A 9,777-nucleotide genomic window follows, 5' to 3' on the forward strand; every position below is an offset into this window, starting at 1 on the left:
TGAGCGCGTTAAACCATAATCTACTAACACTTTAGTTAAATTATTAAAGGCAAGGTACAAATACACTCAAGATATTACACGCTTGGAATAACACTTTTAAGGTTTCATCATGCAATGTTTTTTATATCATCATCAATGAGAGGCAAAAAGATTTCCCCATTAAATGGATAACATGCACACAATCTCACATTGGTCATAGTAGGTACGTTTGCTAGATGACCCTTACACTTACATACACCTATCTGTGTGCAGGTTCACCATAATCACACCCACATTCCCCCCTCCTTAATTTAGACTAAACAAGTAAGGTTCTAAGGGTCCTTACACTTTCCACACTTTCCACTCTCTTCACTTGATTTCTTTATTCAATTAAACTTATTAATTCTTATTTTAATTATTTTCTTAAAGTATTTTATTTATTTATTTTTCTTTCGTTATTTCTCAATTAATAACATCTCTTTTTCTCTCATTAATTTCACTCACTTATTTCCTCAAATATAATCACTTCCATTATACAATTTTATTTCATTCTTATCACAGTTCTCAAATTTCCAGTCCTTTCTTATGTCAGGTCACATCATAATCATGCAATCCCACAGTCTTCATAAAAATAGGAATATCAACATGCAGGCATCAGAGATCAAATGTTTTAAACTCCATCCCAACAGTTTCACACTGTTTAGATGGTGTCCAGGTTTCTGTTCTTCTTAGTGTATTTATCAAGTACCTGTTCTATGCTCAAACACACAAAATCAATAATTTATATTTATAGAATTCAAAATCCCAAACTCAGGTAAAAAATACGATATACTTATAAACTCCTCGCGTAGTGACATTATTGAATATACTTGAACATCATTATTTCACTATACACATATGACACAGATTAATTAATTCAATCTAAATATTAAATTAAGACTAAACTTGACCAGAGTCATGGGTTCTGGCAACAACCTAATAGAAATGCTCAGCTCACCATATAAAGGTGAGTAATTTGCTCCCTTACAATCCTCGGTCAAACCCCAGGAGTATCAAGCTCCAATACCCGAAACAAATTCCTTGACTTTCAAGTAAGCAAGTAGCGAGGTTGAGATCGCGCGGCAAGTACGAAGTTAATAGCTCATCCCTATCGACCCTTCATCAGATAAATCCAAAAAAAAAAAGAATCACCTGCATTGATGTTTGATGTCCCGAGTGGCGAGGTCGCATTTCCTTTCTTCCCTCCTCTTCTTCTGGCCACATTTCCTTTTCCTCGCTCTTGCTCTCTCTTTCTCTCACCATGCTCCCTTCTCTCTTTTGCTTTCCTCTGATTCTCCATTAATCTGCAACCTCTGCGACACCATCGTCTTTTAACCATTCTCCTCCTCCTTCTCTTTTCAGCTTCTGATGGTCTTTCCTCTCTCTTCGCTCAAACTTTGCTCTCTTCCTCTCTCAATTTTGGCTCTTTTTCTTTGAATAAAAATAAATTCAATTAAGGTTTCCCATTTTATTACACCAACCCTCATCATCTGATTTCATCATATCCAATATGAGTCGTTTAAGTGGATTTCAGTTAAGAGCCACTAGACCAAATTTTAAGGGATCTAATCCTGACTGTGCAACACCCTAAAAATTCGTTGCATTTAGCGAGCATCGAACTTTAGTATTTCGGGCCTTTGGCCATTTAAATTTTGTTAGTAATTTAATTTTCCAATAGTTCATTTTATGATGATTTAAATGATTTTATTAAAATTCCCAAAATTTGTTTCAGAACTAACATTATTTTCAGGAGAAAACGGTAAAGAAATCCACGAATGGGAAGCAATCCGTGAGCCTGCAACCTATGAGCCTATAGTCTGATCTACAGTCAGCTCGTGCGGGTGAACCCACGTGCCTTGATTCCATCCTGCACATAAATGTGCCTGTATTACACACGCACAATGCATGACATGGCTATGCTTAGTGTGTAGCAGGGCTGCACCAATGCATCGCAAGTAGCCTGTGCATGCACAGTGCACGGCATGGCGACCTACGCATGCACACAGTGCGTAGTAGGGCGTGTATAGTGCGCTATTGCGCACTGACAGTCGCAATTAACGAGATGAGCCTTATCTTGTTGGCCATGCATGGCCTTGTTTGGCCATGCTTTGTGGGCCCCATTTTCACCCTTTTACTCCACGTCTCCAATCATTTCCACGTGGCGCAAATTCGACCCTCCTTGCCCCTTTATAAAGCTCTCATCTCCTCTTCATTTTTCTGATCATTTTCTTCTTCAATTTATCAAGATTAAAGAGAGAGAGAGAGAGAAAAGAGATCTTTAGAAAGAGAAAGGAGCAAGAAAGGAGGAAAGTAAGAGTTTTCACAAACTTGTTAGGAAATTTCTAAAAGCTTTCCTTCATTTCCAAAAGACTAAGTCGACTCGGTTACGCTAAAGAATTCTTTAGTATTTTTATTTATATTCCTAAATGCTTTTTTTAGTTAATTAATTTGAGTGAAAATTGGATATTTGTTGAAAAAAGTTTTATTGCTTGTTTTGTGACATGTTTTAACAATTAGTCATGATAAAAATGTTAGGAAGGACGGCTTGGAAAACAAGAATTTAACCCTTTGTAAATGGGGGATTGTTGAATTGGACTTTCCTGCTTGTTTTGGTTGTTTATGTTAATTAATGCTCGTTTGGTGAATTATCAATTAAATGCATATATTCCTGCTAGGACAGCTGCTATATGGCATTTCTTAAATTTGATGTCTTGCACATGAGTCCCCTTGATATTTAATATTGTTTAGCACATGACATATTTCACATGACGCACAGAAACATGACAATTAGAAACTTCATGGGGGTTTGGCGTTTATCTTGCCTTGGTAATGGTGAAGAGGGTCATTCTAGTAAGCCTTGTCTCAAAAGGATGACCTGAAGGTCAAGTATGGTAAATAGGCCTTCAGGCCGGATATGGAAAATGGGCTTACGAGCTGAGCATGTGAAAAGAGGCCTTTGGATCGAACAAGTTATGGAATCTGAGTGGATTCAAAAATAGTTTCATTGACATAAATAACATGGCATGAGATTTTTGTGAGCATAAACAAGTGAAAAGAATGGAAAAATCCATTCAACTGTTAACTTGTGGAATTTTTGTTTCTCCCTCCTCCAGAAAAGTGTCGGTGAACTGCTCCTTGTGATGATCAACAGTTCCTCTGATGAGAGCGGATACACATTAGGTATATATAGGGCAACAGTGGCAAAGTAAGGCCTTGGTCATAGTTTAGATAGGGAAATGAAATGAGATTGGCTTGGGAATGGTTGGTGATTCACAGCGGTAGCTGAGGAACCCTTTTACCCTCAGTGGATATATGTCGTAACGGCTTCGTGTGAAGGTCAATAAATGATTTAATAAGCCTAGAAATGATGTAGAATACTAATCGTGATTTGTATAATGGTTCTTATATTTGTAAAATATGTTGTTTGTGTTATTGGTGTCACTATGATGGTTTATGTGACTGACTTTTCAGTTTATCGAGTATGCCATTTGTTTGGTTTTATATTATGTAACATGCTTGCCTAAAGGTTGATTAATGGTGTTCTTAACATGGTTGTATAATTGTCTCACCTGATTTCTTAACAAAGATAGGGATTTTTTGAATGATTAAATGACTCCATTTCGCGACGGTTCTCCCAAGTAAGAGGTATAACAAGTATTGTTCACATCATTTACTCTTTAAACTTTAGTTATGTAATTTTAAATATTGTTCTCTTTATTGAGTTTATATGGAACTCACTCCTAATTTGTGGCCCCTGGTATTAAGAAAATTGAGTGTTTGCTCCCTAAGTCCCCCTTGGAGACCGACTAGACCCATTTAAAAATCCTTGGTGATTCTTTAGAGCATAATTCGAGTGCAATAGTTCTTCCACACTCTAATGTAAATTTTCGTAAGGATTCTACATTTTGTATTTTATACTTAAGATAGACACCTTATGGCCTCGATGTAAGAATTAATACTTAGATTGTTTGTAAGGGGTTTTCTATTTCTGCTTCAATGTCAAATTTTTGTTCTAGCACTCGTAACTATTTAAGCAGTTGGCTCCCATCTACCCACAAGTATTAAGGATGTCACACACCATCTATTCTGGATTTTGCCATCTGCCACATATTCTTTATTAATTGTGGTTTTGACCCCATCTTTACGAAAATTATTCATTTAGGTTCCTTAACTTTATAAAAGATCTTTAATTTCTGAAAATTCCTTCAATTAAACCCTCAAGCCTTAATTTAATTACTTTAATTTCTTCATATTTATTTTATTATTTATAACTATTTTAAATTATTTTTACATATAATTTACTTTTAATTAGGAGTGGATTTTACATTGATTCCCTAATAATAATTTAAAATTCTATGGATTTAAAATACATGGTAAAGGATGAAAAAACAATACTTCTTCATAAGCTCCCATGAGTATTTAGGCTCAAGAGTGGAGAATAAATATTTAAACCTACTTTCTTACGTAATTAGTTAATGCTATTAGATCTTCATGAGTTTGATGCTTTTAAGATTTGGGATAGCTTTAGGAAAATAAATGAAAATACTATAATATTCACAGCTAAAACTGCAAGGAAAAGAAGGAAGAAAGATCCAAACACCTAATATAGTGATCTCATACTTATATGGAGCTTAAAAAGTTGTGTTTCCTCAAACTCTTATTGACGTGAAATCCAGGATCAACAATTGATGCGGGAGGGTATGTGGAGGATCGTTTTGACTCCGGGAACCTCAACTCAATTGCGTGCAATATCAAAATTCAAACAATCTAATTAAAACCCTCCCTTTAATTAAATTCACAAGCCTAAAAATTAAAAATGTAAAAACAAAAACTAGAGAAACAAAAATGGAAAAAAAAGACGTCACAAATTTACTGATAAGTCAATCCCAACTCCTCGGCTTAAGCAAGACTTCGGTAAGCTCACCTAGCTTGGAAGAACTTGAAGAGAAAACTTAGCACAAGGCTAACAAAATCTCAAAGCTTAATTTTATTAATTCTCAAGAAGATCGTATTTAGAATGCTTGAGCTAAGGCCTTTATATAGGCTCTTAATTACTACTTCTATATGGAGTAGGATTTAGAATTCATATCCATATTCTATTGTCTAATTTAATTGAAAAATCCCTAATTAATTAAATAATTAAATTCTATTCTAATTTGAATTTGAATACATAAAATAATTTAGTATTAAATAGAATAGGAATTAGAAACAATAATTAATTAGTAAAGTCCTCTACATGTTTGCTTCTCTTTTGTCTTGGATGTCTAGTTGACTTTGGCTTCATGTTCCTCTTTCTTTCATGAGTCTCCTTGAATTAGAATTGCTCTAAAATATATTTCTTGGGCTGGAAATTGAGTGGGACAATTGTTCTTGAGGACTTCCTCTTGGTTGAATTTGGAAAAACTTTGGAATTCATCTTTGGGTTGGATTTCATCACTCTTTTCTTGAGTATCGATACTCTTTCAATTTGCATTATGAATTTTTCAGAAAGGGTTCTTCATTATTTAAGTCTAATTCTTCTTTTTTTTTTGGATTCCCAATGAGTGTAGGAGGTGGATTCCTTCATGGATTCCAAGATCCTTGTTTTTCTCCTCTTTTCCTTCATGATATGGCACTTCAACTAGAATTGGAATCTCTGGGTCCATTTTCTCTTTGAAGTATTCTTTCTTCTCTTTTTTCTTGTTAGACTTACTCACTATCCTCATCCTCATCGGATTCAAAAACCCTAAATATCCTCCTCTTCTAGTGGCTAAATCATTCCCAAAATGGTAGTGTGCGGCTAGGGCTTTCAGGATGAGAAGCTGCACATGCCGGTCATCTTTGGCCTCCTTGGGTTGTGGCCAAGGTGCCTTAGGGTCTTCTAGGATGGCTTTTGGGCTCAAAACTCTCTTTCTTTCTCATGTTGGGCTGTTTACAACCGCACAGGACCGGTTTGGGGCTCTTTGGCCCATGGCCGCTTGGGTTGTCCCTTTGGGCTTCTCAGGTTGGCCTGTTGGGCCTCTGAGATTTTTCTTGGGGCTTGGCACACTGATTAGGCCTTGGGAAGGCTTGGGATGCTTGGCTTTGAGCCCACAAGGCCTAGGCCTTGGACTTGGGCCAACATGACGTGGGCCATGTTGGCGGGTCCACATATGTGCGAGTAGGTGAACCACAATTTGGTTGCTTCTTGCGGGTTTCCTTAGTGTCTTGGGACCCAGCTCCTAAATGGGCTTTGATGCTTTTAAATCTCACATCAACAATACAATCCATAACTCACATAATTTCAATTAGCACAAAAAACTTAATCCTTGGATACCCTCTCTACTTAACCTACAATCAACCTGTTATTTGAACAAAGGTAATAAGGATAAACAAATTGATTAGAACGCCACAAAAAATAAAATCTTGATAAGTTTAAATCAATTTAAAAAAAGAGATTGATAAAAACACCACAAGTTACTTTGATAAAAAAACACCAATTTTCCATTCAACAAGAAGGTTAAAGAAAACACTACTCAAGATTAGAAAAGTTTGAATTTTACTGGCTTCAAACTTGAATGATTGATTATAATTTTTTTGTCATATTTATAGTTAAAAGCCATATGAAATAAAAAAAATAAATTTCTTAAATTAATTGTAAAATTTATATAGGAAATCAAATCAAAACTAAAATAAGAATAAAATTACATTTAAGAAAATTAGAACCAAAATAGTGTAGATATGCCATCCCCTTGAAGAAACCTCTTAATTGGTCAATATCCCTCTTTAATTGATGAGACTTTTGAGTGAAGAAAAAGGAAACTAGGACCGACTTTATGATGCTCAAAATGGCTGTCAAATCCCTCCCAAATATTCTTAAACATGGTATGTATCTTCCTTTAAAAGCTTGAGATTTAATCTCTTTTTTTGAAAAATTATGAATGATTTAGAAAGATCTTGGAATTAATTGTCGATTCTCCATTGAATGAGTGATCTTGTTTGTACTTTTAGGAGGATTATAGAGAAGAAGAAAAGGAAAATTCCCACTTGGGAAAGAATCTTTTTTGGGTTTGGAAGTTTTCTCACATACGGGAAGATTTTCTTTCCTATTTCCCACTATTCCTTCTTCTACTTCGAGTAAGATGTATTTCCCTTCTTGTCTTTAACCGAATGAGCTTGCTCTTAATCCTCTCATGGGCTTATTTACTTGATCCAAACACTTTTTCCTCTTTATTTAAGAAGGCTTGTTTGAATCTTTTGGCCCTTCTTCTTGTAATAGCCACTTGTCATCTTAATACTCTTCCCAAGTGGTCCAAGTCCATCCTCAATGATGTCAACACCTTTCTTGACTTTATTATCTTTATATAGATATTTTTTATGGGCCAAATCACTTGGAACTTGTCTTGAACACCCATTGCGACATGGATCCTCTATAGAATGGGCCTTGCAATATGTTTTTTTCTCTTAGCCACTTATGGCTTCTTCATGGCAACTAGTGGCTTTCTCTTAGTCACATAAAAAGTCCAACCAGTTAGCTTTCTTTATCTTTTTGGCTTAAATTGTGATCAGGATGGCCTATGTCATCCATGCTCATATTAAAGTATCACCTTTTAGAATAAGCTTCCTTTATGGTTTGAAGTTTCTTTCCTCTATCTCATCCATTGAGTTCCAAAAGTAAGATATTACAAAGGCACTTCTAAAGCTATCTTTTCCTCAAGTTAGTCTTTTTATGTCATCATGAACCTAATGGGTGAGTCTCTAAGTCATCATGAAGGGAGAAAAGTTCCTAAGTTAAGAAATAATTTTTCAATTTAAATAGAGGAACCAATCACATACATCATAAGTTGAGAGTTCAAGAAAACATAAGAGTCAAGAGTCTAACCCTAAGATTTAAATATATAATCTTCATTCTTCTTTCTCATTTTTTCCTTTACATTTCTCTTCTTCCTTTCTATTTTTGCATACATTGATAAATAAGTTGTTATTATTGTTTCAAATGTGGCCCATTACATGGGCTTAAAGCTCCTAAAAGGCATCATGAAGAGGAAATATCCTCTGAAGTAGTTAGATCCTTATATTGTTTCCTCTAAAAGCTTAATTTTAATTTATTTCCATGTCATGATGATAATATTTTCAAAAAGATAAGGTAACCTGGTATTGCTTAAGAATTTTTCCCACTTCAAGTCATAGAGAAGATGAGAGGATTGCTCTATAATGTCATCCTTCAATCCCTAAATTTTTAATGCATTATTTTTCCCCAAAGAAATATATAAGGATACTGAAGTCTTAAAAAATATAATAAGGAATGTTGTTGATATTTTAGAGTAGTGGTCAAAACTTAATCAATACTTATTATGCCATGACTCAATATGTTTTTTCTTTTACATGGGTGACATCTTAGCTTTTGAAAATTATAAAATTATAGCTTTTAAGCATTGCCAATTAAAGGAAGAGTAAAATTGCTTTTTAGATGAGGTTATAAGAGGTTGAAAAAGTTAGTTGAGAATTTTAGGGAAGGCTCTTTTGAGGGGAAGAGAAGGGTGCTCAACTCATGGCTCACCTTCAAGATTTTAAGGTCAAGTCACTACTTTAATAAGGCATATTTTAGTTATTAAGAATAATGGTTCCTTAACATGGGCCAAAGCCTAATGATCTTCATTCCTCATTAGAAAATGTGACAAGGACCGCTATTGAGGACATTAAAGGCTTATCCTAATATGCAAGTCCTAGTTATAAAAGCTATAATTCACACTCCTTACATGGATTAGTTCATATCCATGAAAGAATTTTATTTCACTTATTCATTTGATTTCCATGTTTGAAGATCTAGTAGCTAATGTAAAGGAACTTGTATAGGACATGATGCTTTAGATCATGAGGTCAACCCTTCAAAGGTAAAGGCTAAGAGCGTGTTGAGGAAGAACAACTGATGTATTTTTTTAACAAAGGTATATTATAATTTTTGGCACTTTTTTTTGTTTTTCCTTTTAAGGATGACACCTATTTATCCTAGGCAACCTGGTCTATTTGGTGGCATGAGGGTGATATTTGAGTAAAACTCATGGAGAAAAAGTAGGTGCATTTAATATAGCTATGTGATGAGTGTTTATACTTTTCTATTAGAAGAATGTTTCAACTGCTCCACATTACGTGGCCAAGGTAAGAAATTACCATCTTACATGGAAAATTTATTAGTTATTTTTCGTAAAACTTTAGTGATTATAAATGTCTCTATTGCTTTTTTGTTTGCATGTTACTTCAAGTTTCTTCGCACTAACTCTCCTCGAATTAAATAATTTAATTTTTACTTTATTTTTTTTTGGTTGAATGTTGAGCCATTTGCTGTTATCTATATTGATTCTTATCTTTTTTACAGCAACTTTTTTTTTTTCTAATATCAAATCCTTATCTTCTCATAGCATTTAACTATTTATAGTTCCTCATAAAACTAGTTTGCATTGTTCCTTGGCTAAGTAACTATCTCAATTCTAGATGTAAGGGTTAAAAGACTTTTTTTTGTGTTGCAAAATGCTTAGAGGATTGCAATAAGATATTTTGTCCACACTCCCTTTATAAGTTTGACATATTTTATAGAGTATAGAAAGAGCAAAAATTACAAAATTTTAATTTACTAACTCCTAATGACGTAAATTTAATTTAATTAAATTAATCTAGATTTTAATTTTTAATTTTTCATTAAAATCTATGTTAAGATTTTATTATATTTTTAATAGTTATTAGTCGTGGGTTAGTGACTACTTAAATTTAGTAGTCATGGGTTAATGGTGGCTTAATTTTAGC

The 9,777-nt window shown here is 34.1% G+C and overlaps 1 long non-coding RNA gene across 1 annotated transcript; it reads left to right on the top strand.

Annotated features, from left to right (window-relative positions):
- The first annotated feature begins 1,396 nt into the window (after positions 1-1,396).
- LOC148253019 (uncharacterized) lies at positions 1,397-3,586 on the top strand. The gene is made up of 2 exons (XR_015813622.1): positions 1,397-2,328; positions 2,795-3,586. It is a non-coding gene; the product is annotated as an uncharacterized LOC148253019 (long non-coding RNA).
- The last annotated feature ends 6,191 nt before the right edge of the window (positions 3,587-9,777 follow it).

The sequence above is a fragment of the Carica papaya genome, chromosome 7 (genome assembly GCF_054855325.1).
Source record: "Carica papaya isolate Zhongbai chromosome 7, ASM5485532v1, whole genome shotgun sequence".
NCBI classification, from domain to species: Eukaryota; Viridiplantae; Streptophyta; class Magnoliopsida; order Brassicales; family Caricaceae; genus Carica; species Carica papaya.